Source organism: Mustela putorius, unplaced genomic scaffold (genome assembly GCF_011764305.1).
Source record: "Mustela putorius furo isolate JIRA1106 unplaced genomic scaffold, ASM1176430v1.1 tig00000224_pilon_pilon_pilon, whole genome shotgun sequence".
NCBI classification, from domain to species: Eukaryota; Metazoa; Chordata; class Mammalia; order Carnivora; family Mustelidae; genus Mustela; species Mustela putorius.
The window spans coordinates 312,448-335,925 of NW_025421321.1; positions in this window are offsets into that span (position 1 = coordinate 312,448).

Sequence of the window (23,478 nt, forward strand, 5' to 3'; positions counted from 1 at the left end):
TAACTTTCTATAATTTCTGTTTCCTAGGAGGAATGGATATACCATTTTAGCACACTTATCCAACAGTATTCAAAACCACCATGAATTTTAAAACATAGTTATTACACCCTAAAAATCAAGTATGAAAATGTATAAACAACCAAATCTCTATCTGTAAATGAAATACTCTCACACAGACGGGTTTTAAAACTTTCTAACTTAAGGAATTTGATAGCACAGACTCAGGGTAGTAGTTTCAGTGCCTACAGTATACTTTCAGGGAGAGAGTAATGTAGGCTCTGAGTCACTTTCTGCCTAGAGATGACCTAATAGTGGTTCTGCCATTGTTTGTTTGTTTTTGAAAATACGTTCCTGGGCGTCATTCAGAAAATGCAGAGTTTGCCAATCTATATAAATTAAGGATGATCTTTTTGAATGTTTGTCTTTCACTACATCAAATTAACATAATTGGACAGAAATTCCACTAAATTAAGCATTGTTAGGAAACGTGTAAATTGGAGCTGCTCAAATTAGTTGCTCTTTGAACTATGTGCTCTTGGTTCAGGATTAGATAAGGAGTTTGAAGGAAAACCTAAACCATTGCTTCCTTTTTTGAGAGAGTCTTAGCATATTTTCTTAAAATTAGCTGAAATAAACAATGTGTTTAGTCGCAAAGTGATTTGCATTTTTGCACAAACTCCCTATCTCCTTGAGAATTATAACAAATATTTCATGAACCATCATTGATCTTTACTTTGTGACACTGCTGTAAAGTACATTCAGAGTTGCCAGTTAAAAGTGTTAGTGTTGAGATGAAATGTCATGCATTTTTCTTCACTTCCATGGAAATGAACACAGTAATTTATTAAGACACAATGAAGAAAAAAAAATTGACAATGAGTTCCAGATTTTAAAAATCACTTGCCATTCAATCCAAATTGTGAGTTTGATCGGTTACCGAACACTTTATAATGCACCCCCGGTAATTTTACAGAGATTATTTGTTTCTTACCAATTCGTGATTATTCTGTCTTGCAATGCAGAGAAAGCTAACTAATTTAAAATAAACTTCCGTTAATTTTGATTGTTATAAACTTAAAATTTATTAATTTCCATATACAGAGTTGAAAATGTTCACAATTTACATTAAATATATATTCTGTGTATACCTTGGAAAAATTATACTGAAAATTGAAATTAAAATGATGTTGTATATAGCTGCAAGAAGCCGCCTGTCCCATTTCATCTTACTATATAAGTTGTGTCAGGTAATTTATAAAATCCCTACTGCATAACAAGTCCATTTTTGTTGGAATGGGTAGTAGTGTTTCTTCTTATTTCTAAATAAGAGTTGGTCTATGAGTGTATCTGCAACTGTATTTTTCCTAAGTGGCTTCATGGTCTTGAACTGAGAAAGCTCAGAACATTAAACATCAAAATAATATATTTTGACATAATTAGACATCAAGGAAATGCAATTAAAATGACACTGAGATATCACTACACACTTACCAGAATGGCTAAAATAAAATATAATGACAAGACCAAAAGAAAACAATATACCATTTGATGATACACAATGGCAAGTTGTACCATCACTTAACCATCTCAGACTAGTGTAGTGTTAAATTTGTTTTTCTAAGCAATGTTTTGGGTCACTTACCACTTTTCAAGGATATAAAGTGCTACCATTTTACTTAAAACTGTGAAATTTGGTCAGATTTAAATTTCAATTTATGTTAAAACATTCTGTAGACTGTGTTAAACTTTGACATTTGTTCCCTCTGTTCAGTGAATAACACTATATCATATTCTGAAAAATACGCTAATTTTCATTTTGAAAAATATCCCTTTTTCCTCTTATGGTAATTATTAATATGAATTAATAGTAGAATTTGATATGGTTCCATATGCCCATAAATACTTTATTGTATATTATCAAATTTAATAATGAATATAATGTACTTCTTTGGACAATATTTAAAGACCAGTCTACTCTTAAAACAAAAAAATGGAGACGCACTTCTTTAGTTCACACAAATTTCATTTTATTATATAAAACCTCAGATAAATTTCAAAAAATCATATTTTATTAAAATTATGTCTACTTAAAAATCTCATAGAAGAGTAAAACCATCAAAAATAAAAATAAACACACACAACACACACACATCACCCATGCATTGGCAAATCACAATGGCTGTAACAATACATTAGGCATTCCACAGTTAAGGGCTATCAAAATTTCCATCAGTGGCAAAAAGATTTGTATCCAAATGGACTGATTTTCCAGAATCCAAGAAAAAGTCTCCTAGGGTTTATTTAAAGATAAATATTTGAACAAATACTTCTTAAATTTAGGAAATTCAGAACATAAGATTAAAGAATATTTGCAGTGTAGACTATATTCAATCCTTCCTTCAAAATGTGCCTTTGAGTACATAATTCTGTTTTCTCTATCTAAATTGAGCTGTCCTCCAAGGAAGTTTTCTAAATGTGTGTCTCTGTGTGATAAATGTTCTAAGACCTAACATGCTTCATTGTATTTTTACTGTGCTCTCAAATTTAATCAATAATTTGGCTTGATGTATAATATCTAGTTTCAAATATCTTTTCCATCTATACAAACACCCAGCTGTCTCCTTTATATGCTATTACTATTGAGAATTCTGCTGTCAGTATTATTCTTGTACATTTTAGGTGATCTGTTCTTCTCTTGGGCATCATTTATGCTCTTCTCTGTTTTTGATATTCTTAAAACTCACCATAATGTATATGAGTGGTTTTGTGTGTGTGTGGTTTTTGTTTTGTTTTGTTTCTGATTTCTCAAGTTTGGCATCATTTTAAGTCTGGTATCTTTTATCTTTCTTTAATTCTCCAAAATTTATCTCAGTACTTATTTAAATATTTTCTTTATTTTTTTTTTCTCTTCTGCTGCATTTGGGCAGAAGCCATTAATTTGTTTTTTGTTTGTTTGTTTTTCCCAACTCATTTATTCATTTTACAGCTATATTCATCTTAGTCTCCATTTATTGTATTCTTTATTTCAACAAATTTCACTTAATTTATATTCACAGTATAGTATCTTTTCTTTGTATATGTATATCATTATTTTATCATATACTTTTAAGCTATTTTTAAAAATATTTAATTTATTTATTTGACATTGAGAGATCACAGGTAGGCAGAGAGGCGGGCAGAGAGAGAGGAAGGGAAGCAGGCTACCTGCGGAGCAGAAAGCCCAATGTGGGGCTTGATCCCAGGACCCTGAGATCATGACCTGAGCTGAAGGCAGTGGCTTAATCCACTGCGCCACCTAGGTGCCTCTAAGCTATTTTTTAAATTCCTGTTCCAATAACACTTGGATTGCCATATAAAGTTAACCACATCATCTTTTTTAGGTAAGTAATTGTACTTTTTATGTGCATAGTTATTTTGGTCCATGAGTTCAGCTCCTCTTCGGACCATCAAATCTCTATAAACATCTGGGTATGCTAGGATTTTCTAAGCAACAATAAAATACATTGAAACCTGGTAGCTTAATTATAATAATGTTTTCTTTCTCAATCATTCACAATAGTATTACATTCTGAGTAGCTTCCTTCTATTTTGCAGCTATAGTGTTTGGAAAAACTTGAATTGTGATATCACTGTGATAATGTGAATTAGTCAGGGTTTTTCAGAGAATCGGGAAGAGAAAACAAGGAAGATATTCTCCAGGGCCAACTCTAGAAGTGACTATTAAAACATCTGTCCAAATTCAATTGAACAAAAAACTCAGAAATGCCATCTCCAGTGAAATACAAAGAAGATTATATATAGTTCTGGGCACACACATCTCATTTGACCCAATGATGTACATCAATGAAAGACTGAAGGCCAATCACCACTCCATGGGAGAATTTCAAAATAAATTTACTAATGAGGCCAAGAATTCAGAATCACAAATACTTCAGAACTAATAATAACTGCCTTCACTTGATGTTATTCTATAAGATAAATCCTACGATCAAGTTTCAATTTTAAATTCTTACAATTTTAAATTCTTAAATTGTTATGAAGAAGCATCATTTGGAGGGATCAGTTTTCATAATTTATCATCCATCAGCCTTTTTTTTAAGATTTTATTCATTTATTGGACACAGAGAGAGTGAAAGAGAGAGAGAGAGATCACAAGTAAGCAGAGAGGCAGGCAAGCAGGGAGGGAAGCAGGCTTCCTTTTGAGCAGAGCCCGATGTGTGGCTGGATCCCAGGACCCAGAGACCATGACTTGAGATGAAGGCAGAGGCTTATCCCGCCACCCACGTGATGAGAGAGCCACTCAGGTGCCCCTCATCCATCAGTCTTAATTGATTGGAGGAAAATGTGTGGAGGAATAATGCCTTAGGGAGCTAATCTCTCTATAGGATTTTCAAGTCTTTACCCCTTCAAGGCTTTTGTACAGTTCTGATAGCCTCTAAACATCCAGCTGATTTCTACAGTGACAGGCCTGTTAAAACCTGTCTTCAAACCAGGAATAGAGCTTGAAACATACCAGTCAAGAGCAACTTTGAGTCTTTTAAGGAATTTATCATTTCTTTGTTTTTGGTTAATATCTGAAATAGTTCCATATTACACTTGCATAATTTCTCCAGAGTTGACTTTGTAGGAGGCACTCAGTTCCAGCTAGTTCCATATTTTGGCAAGAACTATAATTATATATAAAAAAAACTATTTTAGGGCACCTGGGTGGCTCAGTGGGTTAAAATCTCTGCCTTCGGCTCAGGTCATGATTCCAGGTTCCTGGGATTGAGTCCCACAGTGGGCTCTCTTCTCAGCAGGGAGCCTGCTTCCATTCCTTTCTCTCTGGCTGCCTCTCAGCCTTCCTGTGATCTGTGTCAAGTAAATAAATAAAATTTTTTAAAAAAACATATTTTATACCAGTTATTCATGTTTATTAACTAAGATATCACAATACAAATAATACAAACAGTTGCTCTTAATACCTTCAACCAAGATAAAAAAAAATATGTCATATTTTCTCCAAAAATTTTATATCATCTGATAGGTCAGATATATATAAAATTACATTTAACGTTTTAAAAATATCAGCAAATATTTTCATTTAAATGCAAATTTGAAAAAAAATCTACTTTCCGAAACACGACTTTTTTTTTTTTTTAAGATTTTATTTATTTATTTGACAGAGAGAGATCACAAGCAGGCAGAGAGAGAGGAGAAAGCAGGCTCCCCGCTGAGCAGAGGGCCCGATGTGGGGCTCGATCCCAGGACTCTGAGATCATGACCTGAGCCGAAGGCAGCGGCTTAACCCACTGAGCCACCCAGGCGCCCCCGAAACACGACTTTTTATCCTATTTTTTTTGAATTTTGTCGACAACTGATAAAATGTTTAGCGAGACTATAAATGTTAGATCGCAAAAAATGATTAATACATGTAGGTTCAAATTATTATGTTCCATTAAAAATGATTTAGTCTTGATGAACATCTGTTTGGTAATATGTTGTATCCAGATATAGTAAATTAATGATATATATAAAATTATAGGGAAATGACACCTTCCGTTCCATTATGAGTAGAGCTTTTAAAATGCTATTTGTCACAACCTGTCATCTTGTCATTATGTAGCATTATGTAGCATTTAAAAAATGTATACTCTTCACTTCGAAGTCTTTTAGAAATCTAAAATATGACTTTCTATGGTTTGTGTTTCCATATTCCTTTCTTGCCAGTTTGAACAAATCCACATGCTTTGATTCAAAGGTAATAAATTCCTCTTATTTGGAAAAAAAATGATGTTTATTTTTGTTCTCTCACCCTTCGCAGGTGGTTTCATTTTAGCACACTTCAGAGTTATAATTTCATGCTTATTAAAAACATTTATTATGATCTACATAGATGAATGAAACTTTTATTTTATTAAATTATTTGCCAAAAAATCTGTTATTTTAAAAAATGTATTTCCTTTGAAGGGGTTTTTTAGAGCGTTCAGAGAGGATCTAGGAGTGTGGTATTATGCAGTATTTAAGTAGGTATGAAATGGTTATTTATATGATTGTTTCTTTAAGTCTTATGTATATTGTCCATTATATGCTATAAAATATTTTGAAAGTAAATTTAAAGTATGTTTTACGTAGTTTATTTTTTGGAAAAAATATTGAAATGACTTGTGAAATTCAGTATACTCTCAACATTAATTTATTCTGAAATTTACCAATTGTCTATTGAACCTATTATATGGCAGATATTACTTCAGACTACACTGGTAAATGAAATACTTGTCTTTGTAGAACTTTTATTTTCATGGGTGAGACAATTAACAGCTATAAACCTTAATAAAAATTGCATAGTCCATTCAAAAATGATGAGTACAATGGGGAAAAAAGAAAAACTCGATCAGGGTGAGAAAAATCAAGGTTGCTAGGCAGGGGATGGGGAACTAAAATTTTTAATAGGAAGATCAGGGTAGTTACAATGAAGCTGACAATTGAACAAAGGTATGGAAAGGTGATGAATTTGCCCAGAACTATCAGCAATAAGGTCACTCCAGACAAAGGAATTGGCTATCTTGAAGGCCATAAGGTTGGATCATGCCTGGCATATCTGAGGAATAGCAAGGAGGCCACTGTGAGTGACTGAAGAGTAGCAGGGAAAGAGGTCACAGAGGTTAAATGAGTGGCTAGATCATGTAAAAGCTTAGAAGTCATTGTAAAACTCTGGCTTTTATATTTGGAAACTTACTGTGTGATAGAATTTCTGCTAATAACGGAGAGTTCAAATGTCCATAAAATTTCAAGGACTCTTATTCTAGTAAGACAGAATAAAGAAAAAGAGTTCATATTTTCACATGGTGTAACAAATGCTCGGAGATCCGAGTGTAGGAAGCTATGGGAGCACAGAAGAAGGCACTAAAATCACACCAATATATTTGATGACTGTGACTATATATAAATTTGTATTTTCTAGATTTTTTATAGTCATGGAATCACACAGTATATACTATTCATTGCCTGGCTTTTCTTTTCTCAGCATCATTACTTTGAGAATCTCCAATTGTAAATAGTTCATTTTGATGTTGAATAGTAATCTCTTGAATGAATAGATCATAATTTGTCTTTGCTCTATTGATGGATATTGATGAACATTTCCACTGTTTTCAATTCTTAAAAATAAAGCTGCTATGAAATTCATATACAAGTCCTTGTATGAACATAGGGTTTGTTTCTCTTGGTTAAATGCCTAGAAGTAAAATGGCTATTTGTGTAACTGCAATATATTTTGCATTTAAAAAAATTTTCAAACTCTTTTCCAAAGTGGTGGTATCATGATATATGCCAACAACAGTTTAGATTTTTTGTTGCTTCCCAATCTAGCTCAGACCAAGTACAATTAGCCATTATAGTTTTAGCCATTCTAATAGATATGTAAGCATGTCTCATTATGATTTTAATTTGTATTTCTTTAATGTCTAAATGTTGAGAAATTTGTCATGTGCTTATATGCCATCCATATCCTTTTGTTGACATGTCTCTTCAATAATTTTCTTCACATGTAAAATTGGATACTCTGTTTGGTTATTAGTAACGTTTTTTAGTTTTATTCATATTTTAATAATCAGAGTTGATGTCCATTATCAGATATATAATTTGCAAATCCGTTCTCCATCTTTACGGTTTCTCAATGGAGCTTTGATAGCTGTGTCTTTCAAAAAATATGCTACTTCTTTCCTGGTACACGGAGGTATGACTAGAACATTATCAATGTTGACCTTTGCAAAGAAAATCATGGCTTAAGATATAGGTAGTCTGTGGTTGTTGGGAGTGTTCTGTAATATCAAGCATATCTAGTTAGTTAATAATTTTGTTCAAGTCTTACATATCTTACCAATTTGATGGCCATTTGTCTATATAATCTTAAAATAAGGGTGTTGAAATTTTTTTCCATTTCTCTTCTAAGGTAGAAGTTATGATTTTTGTTCTTAGTTTTTCCCTATATATCCCCAAATCTGTTATTAAGTATTAAGAGTCAAGAATTATTATACTCCCTGATGAATTCATCCTTTTACTCTTCTGTAATTTTGACTTTATCTTTATGTCTGATAATGAAATTTGCTTTAAAATCACTTTTCATTATCTTGATATAACCACCAAAGTTACAGTGTCATTAGTGTTATTATAGCATATTTTTTCTTTTACTTTTTAAAGCACTTCTTTATTTAATCCTGACAAAGAAACAAAACAGCTTTTTAACTCTGGAAGCATCTTTCCAAATTATCTTTTTTTTTTTTTTTTAAATAAAGCAGTAGCAATTTTTGTTTAGGGACCTAAAGTGAAAGTAGATTTATTTATTTATTTATTTATTTAGTAAAAGATTTTATTTTGTTTATTGACAGCAAGAGAGAGAGAGAGAAGAAGAAGAAGCACACAAGCAGGGGGAATCACGTGCAAAGGGAGAGGAAGAAGCAAGCTCCTTGGGGTGCAAGTAGTCCCATGCAGGACTGGACCGCTCTACACTGGAATCATGACCTCAGTCAAAGGCAAACATCTGCTTAAACAACTGAGTCATCCAGGCACCCCTAGAAAATTTAAAAAAAAAAGACCTTTTAAAAACATTTTGCTTCTTTCTTGTATTTTTTTTAATATTTTACTTATTTGACAGAGAGACAGGAAGAGGAACTATAAGCAGGGCAGAGGGAAAAAGAGAAGCAGGTTTCCCACTGAGCAGAGAGCCTGATGTGGGGCTCCATCCCAGGACCCTGGGATCATGATCTGAAAAGAAGGGACACTTATGGAGGAAGCCACCCAGACACCTCTTTTCTTTGTTTTTAATATATGGCAATGGATGCTTCCCAGCCACGAGGAGCATATTACCCATTGATTAAATCTTTGAAAACAACCTATTTAAAAAGGTGTGTAAATATATACTTACTCAGATTTATACACTTTGTGTTTTCTTCATAGTTTGGGGCTGGACCCCATGGTCACAACACTGCTTCCAGTCTTTGCCTTCCCATCTTTTGATACCAGGTATTTGGTCAGCAAAGCAAATTAGTATCAAAATTAATAAGCCCTTGGCACCATATCTCTGGAGCAGGGGTTGCTCTTAGCCAAGGCCCCAGAGCAGTTGACCTCCCCTCGCTAGTGCTATAGCCCCAAGGACTAGGTACTCCATGCCTCAGTCTTACATGTTATGCTAAGAAGACAAAACCAAAACAGGAAAGCTCTGACAGCTTTCACTGGCGTGCCTCATCTGCAACTCCCTCGATGTCCAGGCAGTTCCAGATGACAGGGAGGGGTCTTGGTCCAACATATGGGAGGGAAGGAAGTTGCCACGAGCAAGTATCTGCCTCTCTGTTCCTTTCTTTCATGAGCAGATTGTAAGTAGGAGGAAGAGGAAGGGGAAGAGAGGTGAACTTCAAGGGGTGAAGGCCTCAGGTAGGCAGCTGGCTCCTGCCAGTAGGAAAGGGACAAAGGAGAAGGCAGTGAGTCTTTCAGGGAGAGTGTGGGGGGTAAGGGTTACAGCTTATGACGGAATTTGGACAGGAGTAATAGGGATACTAGTCATTTGAGTCCACCATTGGCAAGCTGGGCTGGGTGTCAGGGCAGATAGGCCTCCCTGGGCAACGGCACATGAGAGAAGGTGGAATTCTTCTCTGAGGAGCAGGTGGAGCTTTGGGTGTTGGGAAAGCATAGACAGTATTGTTCCAGGGCCAAGGACAGGTCCGGGTACTCCTGGTTGGAGGTCAAGGCCACAGTGTGATCCAGGTCTTCTACCAGCAGCTTGAAGGTACCACATGCCAGCCACCCCTCATTATTGTGTATAACTCTCTGGTGCACTTATTGGCTTATCCAACAAATGACTCCTTCAGCAGCTTGTAAACCACCTCCACAGGCACTCCGGGATATGGGAGGCTTCCAGAGTGAACATTTTGCACAGGATCACGCCAAGAGACCAGAAGTCACTCTGGTGGATGTAGATCTGGTCAAACATGGCCTTAGGGGACCATCCACTTCACAGGCAGTCCACTGTTGTTTGTCTTTTTATAGTAACTGATGTGGTGATATCTCTGGCAAGGCTGAAGTCTGAGATATTCATCATCATGTTGTCCTTTGTCACCTCCACTTCTTGGAGGCAAGGTACTCCATGCCTCAGGCTACCTGGTAGGCACAGGATACGAGGTCCTTGGAGGAGAGTTGCTTTGCTGCATTGTGGCTGATATTGTAACAGTACTCCAGGTCAGGAGGCCTTTGGGCCTGCAGGTACTCCTGTATGTTGTCTTTGGAGGCATATTCCATGGGAGTGTACGAAGGACCGTCCTGTGTGCAGGACCCAGCAGGTTGATGGTGTCCTTGTGCTGTCCAATCATCTTCATCATCTCCATTTCTGAGATTAGGTTTGACAGCTCTTTCTCTGTTGCATCTGACTTCAACATCTTCACAAACACTTTAGTCAAATGGTTGGATTTGTCTTTGTCCAGCCCAATGGCCTCCTCCAACACCACCTGCCCAAAGTAGGCCTGTCTTAGGGGTCTGCCTAAACTGCCTACAACCAGCCTGCCTCAAGGCAGTTATGAACTCTAGATTATCCTCAAAAACATTAAACCACAAGCTAAAAAAATTCTCTTCACTAGGTCTCTGTCGCAGGTCTAATTTTCTTATCTTTCATCATTTATCTTTTTCCTAATTCTTATTTTCAGTATAGTTTATTTTGCTTCCAGGTGTTTCCCCTGGTTTCTGTATGCGGTTTCATAGGGAAGAATTATCCTGTCTTAAAATTATTTCTTGAGCATTCATTACATCTCTCAGTTAAAATGGGTTCTTTTATGGTATTGATTCATTTGAGTTTTCTCAAAATGAGAAGAATTTTTCAAAATGGTGTTTTCCTCAAGATTAGAGTAGGTCTTAGCCTCATGTTTACTCTTTTTGAAATTCACTTTTCAAATTCTTTGTCCCTCTTTTTATCTTTTTAAATTAAAATGTTTAATTTTTACTATTTTTTTTATTTGAGTATAGTTGATATTCAGTGTTACATTGGTTTCAGGTTTTTCAATATCTCCATACATTATTCTATGATCACTACAAATATAGCCATCATCTGTCACTATATAACACTATTATAATATCATTGACTATATTCTCTACACTGTCCCATATCTCTTTTTAAAATCTCTGATTTTTATGTTTTCTGTTATTCCAATTTTCGACCATCATTTTACTTGGTTACATTAATAAAATATGCCTGATTACACACTCTTTGCTGAACACCATAGCATTTGATTTATAGTAGTCTTCTTCTTCTTCTTCTTCTTTTAAATTAACATATAATGTATTATTTGCCCCAGGGCTACAGGTCTGTGAATCGCCAGGTTTACACACTTCACAGCACTCACCACAGCACATACCCTCCCCAATGTTCATAACCCCACCACCCTCTCCCTACCCTCCCCACCCCCCCCGGCGCAACTCTCAGTTTGTTTTTGTGAGATGAAGAGTCTCTTATGGTTTGTCTCCCTCCTGATCCCATCTTGTTTCATTTACTCTTTTCCTGTCCCCCAAACCCCCACATTGCACCTCCATTTCCTCATATCAGGGAGTTCATATGATAGTGTCTTTCTCTGGTTGACTTATTTTGCTAAGCATAATACCCTCTAGTTCCATCTATGTCAACGCAAATGGCAAGATTTCATTTCTTTTGATGGCTGCATAGTATTCCATCATATATATATATATATATATATATATATATCATTCATTTGTTGATGGACATCTAGGTTCTTTTCATAATTTGGCTATTGTGGATATTACTGCTATAAACATTTGGTGCACGTGCCCCTTTGGATCATAGAGCAGTCTTCTTTACCTCTATCAGAACCCCAGGAAGCTTTATTTATTTATTTACTCACATAAACAGATGATCCAACACAACGTTTTTTGATGTTCAAATGTATTATAATGTCTTACCGCTTAACACTATGCTTACTGCTCTCTTTCACTGTCTGACTAAATCCTCATCATCACTATGCCATTTAATGAGAAAGAACATTTGAACTCAGAGTTCTCTCCATATCAGGGAATGAAGGCTCCACCCTTCTGTTTGTGCAGGTAAAATAAATGTTGATATTGTCTGTCCTGCACATACCCCATCCTGTTCACCAGAATATTCACCATCAAAATATATACAAAATGAAAACGATACCTCACCACTTCTATTACCACCCAGCATGCAAAAAACACCATCATATGTTCCTGAATTATTGACTTGATTGATAACCCCACTTCCACACATACTGCACTCCTTTCTCCCTGCAAATTTATTTTGGTACAGCAATTTAACCTAAAAATCAAGTCAGATGATTTTATTCTGCTGTTGAAAGTCTTTTGGTATCTTCCCCTTTCATATTAAATAAAAACTGAAGGCGTTTCAATGTACTAGAAGGTCATACATCAATACGTTCTTCCTTTCTCCACCACTATGAACTCCTCATTGGCTTCCTTGCTTTTCCTCAAAAGTAACAGACAATCTGTTCACACAAAGTCTATATACTTACTTGCTCTGCCTAGAGCAATCTTTTCCTTTAATATTTGTATAACACTCTCCTTCACTTCCTGGGTCTTTGTGCAAATAACATCTCCTAAATGAGATATAACCACCCAACACAAAATAAAATTAACTTTCATCCCAGCATTCTGCAATGGCTTTTACCTTTCTTGTATCACCAACAACCGTCAATCATTATTCTATTACTGGTTTATTTTCTTATTTGAGACAGAGAGAGAGAGAATTGGGAGGGTGTGCAGAGGAAGAAGAAAACACCCCACTGCCTAGAAAGCCTGCTGGGGAGTTACATCCCAGGACCCTGAGATCATGACCCAAGCCAAAGCCAGTCACTCAATGCACTGAGCCACCAAGGTGCCCCTCTATTATTGGTTTATTTCAGTATTATATTTCAAAAGAATGTAAGCTCTTTGTGGTCAGGTATTTTATATGTTTTATTAATTGAAGTATTCTCAGAAAGGTAGCTGGCAGATTGTAAGGGCTCACTAAACTGTATTTTGTTGTTATTATTGGGCTCCTTTATGGGCTTTACCTCTTACGCTAGAAGTCTATCCTTCAGATGTAAGCAATAAGAATAGAGCCCTGCTGCCTGTTCAAATGTGTAAAAAGCCTGTATTAAGTGGATATTTTAAAAGCTAAATGAATGGCTTAATAGTTGTATATAGGGGGAAAGGGAACATATTTTCCACAGTTCAGAACTGGAGTTCTTTTATAGAGTTCTTGTACAAGCCTACACTATTGAACGATAATGGGCAGTTGTACATTACAATTATACAAACACTTTGGTAATTTATATCCTTTTTTTGTAATTCATGACTGGAACATTTAATTCCTTAGGAGCATTATAGCATTTCAACTTTTCATGTTCAATAAACTTATTGGGGTTCCTACCTTTTTTATTCAAATGGAGAAACAGTCATGATTTAATCTAAATAAAGTGTTACTGATTGTTTTGTTTTCTAGGAATGAGTCGCACATGCTAGTTTAAAAGTTTTGTTAAATTCCCAAGTCTGTCACTGATAAAAGCCTTTTGTAGATTAGTAACTTGATCAAAATGGAAAAGTTATGTAACACCAATTGTTATACTATCTTTGTTTCCATCTTGCATTGTAATAAACCCATCTTAACTCTATTTAAGACAAATCATTGCCAGATGGATTTCTGGCATTGATTGCATGATATGAAATCTAGTATAACTAAAAGTTTTTGGTTTTAGTAGCATATAAATCAATTTAGAAAAAATATATGTATTTGAATATAAGATAAAGTTTTAAATTATTTGGCAATAGTAAACTAAACTTTTTTTTTGTAAATTTTTATTTTCTAAAATTTCATTGAGCTCTTTTGCAATAAGAAACAAGTTACAAAAAATTAAGGTTTATTTACCCCAATTCAAAATTATTAGGAATATAATCATAGAGGTTGAAGTATTTAAAATATTGAGCCCAAAATATTTTATTAGGTAAATTCATGAATGCTGAGCATTCACTGTTAAAATATACTAATACTATTTATAGACTGGTAGAAGCCTAAAATCAAATATTTATTAAATATTTATATCCATATCTTTTCATGGCTTGGTTATTCATTTCTCTCGCATTAAATAATATTCCATTGTTTGCATGTACTACACTTTATTTGACCTTTCTCCTATGGAAGGATATCTTGGTTGCTTCAGCAAGCTTTTGTCAGTTATGAATAAAACTACTATAGACATCTTTGTGGGTATAGATTTCATCTTCTTTGGATGAATACCAAGAACTGCTACTGCTGAATCATCTGGCAAGAATATGTTTAGTTTTTTGTAAGAAACTGCCAAGTTGTTTTTGCATTCTTTATTCTCAATAGACATGGAAGAACATTCCTGTTGCTCCACATCCTCACCAACATTTCATGTTCTGTTGTCAGTGCTCTGGATTCTGGGTATGTACTGGTGTCTCTTTTTTTGTTTTAATTTGCATTTTCCTGATGACATATTATGTGAAACATCTTTTTATATGCTTATTTTGCATTCTGTAATGTTTTTCTTTTGTGAGGTATCTGCTAAGGTCTTTGGCTCATTTTTAATCAGGTTTTTCCCCCATTGTTGAGTTTTTTAAGGGGTCTTTGTGTATTTTTGATTATCAGTCCTTTGCCAGATGTGTATTTTGCAAATTTTTTCTCATAGTCTGTGCTTTGCCTTTTCATTCTCTTGGCATTGTGTTTCACAGAGTAGACATTTTTAAATTCATTGCTTGTGCTTTTGTAACTAAAGTTATTGCCAAAACCAAGGTCATTTAAATTTTCTTCTATATTAGCTTCTACATGTTTCATGTTTAGGTTTATAATCCAATCTGAGTTAATTTTTGTGAAGAGTGTATGATATCTGCCTGGATTTATTTTATTTTATTATTTTTTTATTTATATTTTATTTTTATATTTTTAAATTTAGCTTCACCATTACTCCAGAACGATTTGTTTAAAAGATTGTATTTTGCTCTCTTGTATTGCTTTTGCTTTTATATTAAATATAAAATATAATTGATAATATATATTCTGTTGCTTTAAATCTAGTCTTTCTGTGGTATTACAATATCTTGCTTACAATTATCGTTATGGTAAACTTTTTTTAAAGATTTTATTTTTTTATTTGACAGAAAGAGAGAGATCACAAATAGGCAGAGAGACAGACAGAGAGAGAGATGAGGAAAAGCAGGCTCCCTGCTGAGCAGAGAGCCCAATGCAGGACTCGATCCCAGGCCCCTGGGATCATGACCTGAGCCTAAGGCAGGGGCTTAACCCCCTGAGCCACACAGGCGCCCCATCGTTATGGTAAACTTTGAAGTCAGTCCTCAGTCTTTGTTCTCCTTCAACACTATGTTGACTATTGTGAGTCTTTGCCTCTCCATATAAACTTTACAATAAGTTTGTTAATATTAAAAAAAAAAGAACTTGCTGTAATGCATTAATTGTATAGATAAACTTGGAAACCAGTGACCTCTTGAGCTTAGCAGGAGATAGACCATGGACATCAGTTGTCACAGTGGTGCCTCTGGCAGAACCTATTGCAAATTCCTAGGCAAAATGAGACCTCAAGGATCTGAGAGAATGTCTAAGAAGTACTTGATACATCCCTTGGGTATGGTTTATTGAAGTGTCCACCTGTCTGAAAGGTGGGGAATCTAGATAAGGGAGGGAAAATTAGTTATGATAAAACATATCACAAACATCAATAAAATTTTGTAAAACTAATTGTCATGGACTCATATACAATATGACCAACAGAGGGACCATCAGAAGGAAAGCATCAGTTATGTTTATTGTGAAATTTTTTATTCAAAAATAAAGCAATGTGAGGGGAAGACACAATGAGAAAATTACCATTTTTTAAATGGTTAAACTTCTTACAAAATGGAATAGGTTTTATATTCTAAGTAGTATATTGAAAAGTAAAACATTGGGGCGCCTGGGTGGCTCAGTGGGTTGGGATGCTGCCTTCGGCTCGGGTCATGATCTCAGGGTCCTGGGATTGAGCCCCGCATCGGGCTCTCTGCTCCGCAGGGAACCTGCTTCCCTCTCTCTCTCTCTCTCTCTCTCTGCCCGCCTCTCTGCCTACTTGTGATCTCTGTCTGTCAAATAAATAAATAAAATCTTTAAAAAAGAAAAGAAAAGAAAAGTAAAACATTAAAAAATAAAATTTTAATTAAAAAATTATGTAATTTTAAAAAAGGTTAAAAATAGCAGAACCATTTTTCTCATAACTGGAAAATACATTGTATATATATCTATCAAAAATAACTTGTCATGGGGGCGCCTGGGTGGCTCAGTGGGTTAAAGCCTCTGCCTTTGGCTCACGTCATGATTCCAGGATCCTTGGATCAAGTCCCACATAGGGCTCTCAGCTCAGCAGGGAGCCTGCTTCCTCCTCTCTCTCTCTGCCTGACTCTGCCTACTTGTGATCTCTGTCAAATAAATAAATAAAATCTTTTATAAAAAAATTTTAAAAAATAACTTGTCATGTCTGGAATCAGGAGCTAATGGAAAAAAATAATATCTGAGGACAATACTTCTGCCATGTTTTGTGCCTTGTTAATATTTTTAAACCGTCAGGCAACTTTTAGCTTTATTGAAATACCTGCTAAGATACAAGCAGTGCCTATTGGAGCGCTATGACTATAAAAATTAATTGTAAATATTCAAAATGTTTACTATGGTGTCACTATTTAGGGCCACCACCAAGTATGTTTCAGAAGTAAGCATAACTGTTACTCTTCCATTAGGCAAAAGGGCATATATTCAGGAGTTCCATCGGCTGTACCAGGAGGTGAATCAAGTAATGATTTTTGTCTATAAATAATTCACTTTTCAATCTAACATTCCTCATTCCACATTATAATAATAAAATCTAGGAGGAGACTAAAAACAAACAACTACAACTACAACTACAACAACCAGCTTTTTCCTTCAGTGGAAAAGTAAATATAACTTTATGAGTAGCCTGAAATTTATTTTTAAATATTTTTAAGATAAATGTTTTTGTTAGAAAACCATATATTTTATATTACTAAGAAATAACAGGCAAAGTTTTTATTAACTTCTAAAAAGTCTGGTTACTTCTAATTATCTATTAACTCATCTCTTTATGAAGTAGAACATGATCACACCTATTGTATCTACCCAAGTTTGTATGTTTTGGTTATTTTATGTTTGCTATTTCCTTGCTAATTTTTTACAATATTTGATACATAATAGTATCTTTAAGTCCATCTATGGTTTCACAGAATTCGTTTGAACTTCATAAAAATGTACCATACTTTTTTGCACTGTCCTTGTTTTACTTCTCTATTAGCTTTCCAAGATTTATTCAATTTAGAGTGTGTATATCATTTTTTTATTCCTCCATAATGCTATGTTTACAAATTTGTATTTATCTGTACTTTTAAAAATATCTTAATTATATACCATTTCTCATCTCACGTAACACTCATGTTACTTCTACACTTATCAGATATTATGTAACTGAAAACCACAACTCAGCAACAATAGAACACCATTTTTTTCAAAATTAAATGGCTTACCAGAATTCTTTAATTCTATCCTTTATTTGTATTAGATGACCCTTTATTCTGGTATTTGGCATTGTTCATATGGAGGAAAGCTTATAAGTTGATATTCCATAAATAGAAGGATTTATTATGATTGAGTAATTATTTTCATTTAGAATGCATAGATATATGGTTGATTTAATATTTCTTTCTTACCCTCTGCCTGGAACATAGTGCTATCTATGTAATAGCCACTAAAATATTAAGTTAATTACCTAGACTTTAAACTGCATATTAATAGGAATAACATACAGAATTCTCTTCTCAGATTGGGACACCTGGGTGGCTCAGTCAGTTTAAACGCCTGAGCCTTTAGCTCAGGTCATGATCTTAGGGTCCTGGGACTCAGTTCTGCAACAGATTCCCTGCTTAGCCGGGAGTTAGCTTCTCCCTCACCCTGCTGCTCTCCCCCTGCTTGTGCTCTCTCTCACTCTCTCTCTTACAAATAAATAAAATTTAAAGAATAAATTCTTCTCAGATAGCTAATATAGAATATCGTCTTTGTATTCATCAAAGGGAAAGTGCCATATAATAATGAAATTCAGACTACTTCAAATTCATTTTTTAACCAGTAAGAAAGTACTGGAAACAAGCCAAAAATGTCTTCAATGAATTAAAGAAATAGATTGATTTTCAATATCTTAATGTTTCTAAAATAAATTGCAAGATTTTTTTATACTAGGTATCAGTGTAAATATTCATTATACAAGGATATTCTAAAAATAAACCCGAGAAAACTACTTGACATATATGATGACAAAAACGAGGTTTGACAAAAGTCAGTTTGGGTAAAACTTACAAACACCTACCACCTGAATGTCTTGTTCTATAATTTAATTATTTTAATTTACAAAAATACAAAAAAATAATATATCAGAGTAAGTATATTGATAGCTTTGAAGGTATGCTCTGGTTGTGCACTGTTTACTATTCAAAGGGGAATCAAATATGTGATGCTTATGGTGTGACTATATTAAAATTCAACAAGTTCAGAAGCATACGAGGAATAGAATAAAGACAAAAGATGACCCTTACTTATCCTAAAGATAGACAATGGTATATATGTGCTAGTTGGGGAGAGAATCCAGTCAGTAGATGGACGATGTGTAGTGGAAAAAAAAAAAAGACACAACGTTTTTGGTTGAAAGTTTAGCACTATATTTTAACAAAGTGAAATTGTGTGTTAATAGCCTTGAATAAAATCCAAAAAATATTTTCAATTCATTGAAGATTATTTTGGAAAAACTTGAAAAATACAACCTGATAAGGATTCCAATAAAAGATTCATAAGCAATACAAGTTTCAGAATTTTTAGTATATTTTCCCTAAAAAGCCATTTGATTTAAATTAAAAAGAATTCTATTTACCTGCCACTTAAATAAGAGGAAATTATTTGGTTTTGTAATAAGTCAATAAAATAAATTAACATATCTTTAGAAAACAGATATGCACACTAATTTAAAAAGAATAGTGCTTAATCTGTTCAGCAAACATTTGTAAAATTCCTTGCCATCAGCTAGCTCTGGAGTTCTGCTAGGTGAGTCAGGCCATGTATGTTACTGCTCAGAGTACTGACGCAAAGCAATTGTCCCCTTCACATCCATTTTTTGCTGTTGATATGTCATGCTATGTTGTTTAGAGATCCATAGATGGCCCTACATGAAGGCCTTTTTTTGTGTGTATATGGGTGACTGTGATTTACCTTTCAAATAAGATGGCTCCTGATTTACAATGATTCAACTTATGATATATTTGGCAATGATGTGAAAGTGAAAGTGTAGAACTGTACTTTGAATTTTGAATTTGGGTCTTTATAAAAAGGGCCAGTGACATGTGGTATGGTGCCATCTTGTGATGCTGGGCAGCGGCAGTGAGCCACAGCTCCCAGTCAGCTAGAAGATTACAAGGGTGAACACCTGATATTCTTACAAGCATTCTATATATAACAATTCTTCTTTTTTTAGTGTAATATTTAATAAATTGCATGTGATATTTGATACTTTGTTATAAAATAGGCTTTGCTTAAGATGATTTTGCCCAAATGCCGGTAAATGTAAGTGTTCTGATTACATTTAAATAAGCTTAAGGTAAGCTATGATATTTGATAGTTTAGGGGTATTAAATGCATTTTTAATTGTTTATGTGTTTCTCTGTACATAGCCCCCTTGTAAGCTGAGGAACATCTCTATATGTATATGTAGCCTTGGTATGGCTTACATATTATTGGCATGAAACATCTAGAACAGTACGCGTGCCATATAATTATCTACAACATCCAACAAGTTTCTTGAAAACTTGTGCCAAAGGGGTTATGTCTTTAAGGATTCTTATTTCAGAAGGGTTCTCTCAAACGTAAGATTTTTCAGAAGTTAAGTGAAAATCTGACCAAACTAAACACTTTTCCATTTTCCCTAGTGAGCAAAGATAGCTAAAATCTATCTGCCATTTTCAACACTGTACTCAACGATTGTAATTCTAATTTAAGAACAGATTATTTATATCAAAGCCACAGGTTGGCCTAATCTTATACAATATTCATAAATCTCACTCAGAGCCTTGGACACTTTTATTTGTTGAGTCTATATGGTACTACGGACATTCATCTTTCTTGACCTCATAGCTTCATGTATGTCTATACTTTTGAAAATACATGCATCAAAGTTCCATTGTAAAATGTCTGGGTCATAAAATGTGCTATGCTATCAAAATGGTAATAAGCACATACAAATGACCTGATGTAATGAACTGGACCAGATTGCCAGATATCACATTTCATACCAGAAAGATTCAGTGGTAAGTTTTAAAATGGCCAGCTATGCTTCAACTGAATTATAACTCATTTAACTTCTTTCTTTGTGTACAGTATTATACATTAGTCAGTATTATAGTAAATAAGTATTTGTACAGATGTAAATATGCTGTAATAAAAAATGTTTTTCTTCTTTCTTTTACTTGTAAGACTAGCCACAAATACCATGCCTCCCCCAAAATAATTTGCAATCCAAATTTATCTCTGAATGAATTTATTGCACAGAAAAAAATATATATATATATACACTTACAGTAGACATGTTCAAAAATAGTTACACAACAGCAGGGGCCTATATGTAAGCAGTATCATTGTTTTGTTTTGTTTCTTTCTTTAAAAAAAAAAAGGGGTTTTGTGAAATATTGGAATTTTATTTCCAGGCCTAGTATTTCAAGACAGTTAACTACACTTATGGTGTCAACAGGCTCTTGTTGGCAGTATGATTTTATTGGCTCCATGGAATAACAGCAAGGATTTACTATTGCTTCTTTCTTTTATGACACACACACAAAAAAAAAAATTGACACATTTGCTCAAGACCAACCAGAATCATTTTAACCTATCAAAATTGATAGGAGGCCTTCACTGCCAAAGTTACTGCTGGGTTTTCACAATTCATTGCAGACAATCTGCTACTCCCATTAGGATAAAGGAGAGAAGAGTCATAATCAGGGAAGAAAGCTGGATTAATACTTGTAATTATCATTGAATTATTTAGCCTGCTATAGGATTATTATTATTAGTGTCATTTGATAATTTTCTCTCATTTTATTAAACACAACTGTGAGTAATTACCCTACCTAATATTTCTCTGTATTGCCTGACTAGCTAGCAAACATTCATGAAAATATCCATTTAAATGCTGCATGATAATGCTGTTGAATCAGAACATACCACTACCTGATCCTGTAGCTCTTTGAGGATTTGCAAATCAATTAATTCTATGTTTATTGGATTCTTCCCATACAATTAGAAAATTTATAATAGAGTCCATGAACATTATTAGTTTTACCATTTTAAACCAGCAATCACACTTTGATTTTTACAACAAAAGCAGAAAGATAAACACACACATTTGGATCAGTTTTCTGTTAGTCTGTCTGGACTTCAAAATCCTATTCCTCAAGATAATGCACACCAATGTTCTGGATTAAACAAGAAATTAGATGGCACCTGAACACTTGGTTTAATATTCTCAAAAGGACTATGCAACTTATTTCTTACATTATGACATTGTTTTACAAAGATCCACACTTTTATAATGTTAGTATTTTTAATAATCAATAAAGTCAATTAATCATGACTAAAAATCAAACATAAAAATTTCTACTTTTTGCTTTTGCCCCCTCCATTTAGAACTTATTTATAGCCTGGTAATTCAAAGGTCCCTATGTTTATGAAAATCTGGACAGAAATAGCTCTAAGATCCCATTCAGAACTTGATATTAATCTAAGTCTTTTGGCTCCATTTATCCTGAGAGCAAAGAGTAGGACAAAGGATTTGAGTACTGTTAGTTTATCTGGGAGATTACCCAAGGTAGAAAAGAATGGGAAAGTGATACAGTGAAGAAGCAACTTTGTCAAAGAGGTACATTGTTGATATAATTGTTGTGGATAGAAAATGAAGGCTTGCTTTTTACTGAAAGGTCCTGAGAAACTTCTTTAAGTTGTCCTCATGAAGACCTGAAAACTGACAATTTTACCTTTGGTTCTTATTTCCACTTCACTGAGAGCTGTCCTCAGAGGACATTAACTCTCCTGCACATTTGGGTTGTGTTGGAGACATTCTAAAATGAGAGAGAGAACATGAGATGCTATCAGTGTTAAGTAACTGCAATTTCCCATGGAACTATCCAGCACAGGTTTGGCTATAATCAGGTGTTGGGCCTTGATATCAGAGGGATTTGAGGCAGTATCATTTTAGGTTAATCATTGTATCTGAAATTTCCAAAAACTTCAACTGATGAAACTTTTATTATAAATCTATAAATATAACAATAAATCTACAGTATTCAAATTATTTTCATAGAAATACACAAACAAAGCATCAATTTATTAATATTTAAATGTTACAAAAATACTGAACTGAAAGAATTTGGTCATAGAACAACGTGTAAGAAGTAGAGCTTAGGTTTAGGTTAGAACTCAGGATGCATTTGAGACTCTGTTAAGAAATTGAATGGAGGGACGCCTGGGTGGCTCAGTGGGTTAAGCCACTGTCTTTGGCTCAGGTCATGATCCCAGGGTCCTGGGACCGAGCCCCAAATCAGGCTCTCTGCTCAGCAGGGAGCATGCTTCCTCCCCTCTCTCTGCCTGCCTCTCTGCCTGCTTGTCATCTCTCTCTGTCAAATAAATAAATAAATAAAATCTTTAAAACAGAAATTGAATGGATGTCTGACTATCTTATAGGTTTGCTAAAAATCAGTGACTTTGTGTTCACGTGTGGCTATGCAGGAATTTTTAACTTTCTCTAAGAAGTTATTAGATTTGATTATATAAGGGCAGTAAAGGATGGGGAAAAGCAAAGTACAAACCCCATAAAGACAAAGACACTGAGTATGAGAAAAGAGTAATAGATAAGTAGAATCAATGCATTTGAGGAAAATGGGAATTGAAATACACAATGATTGTTGAGTTTTTTTTAGATGGAGAAAACAAAACTAGCTTGCAAGAAGGAAATAACAGAAGACATGTTGTGATGTGATACAGAATACTGGAAAAGGCAGTAACGTGGAATAAAGGAGTAGGGAGAGCATATCAGGGAATTTGGATAGGAAGGAGTTAGGAGATAATTGCTTGATAAATTTTATATGGCCCACTTAAATGCACAGATTTCTCTTCTTTAATTTATACGGAGAACAGGGTGTCCTTTCTCTTCCCTTTCAGAGCACCAGAGGTGTACTCTTTTCAGACTGAAAACCTGAAAAGCTCAGGACTCAGTTGCTTAAGCACAGCTGAGAGGACATATTTCAATTAAGATTTACATTTTGCTGTAGGTAGTAGACTGTCAAAAGTGGTTTAACCATATTTTTTCATTTAAAAAGAAGACTACA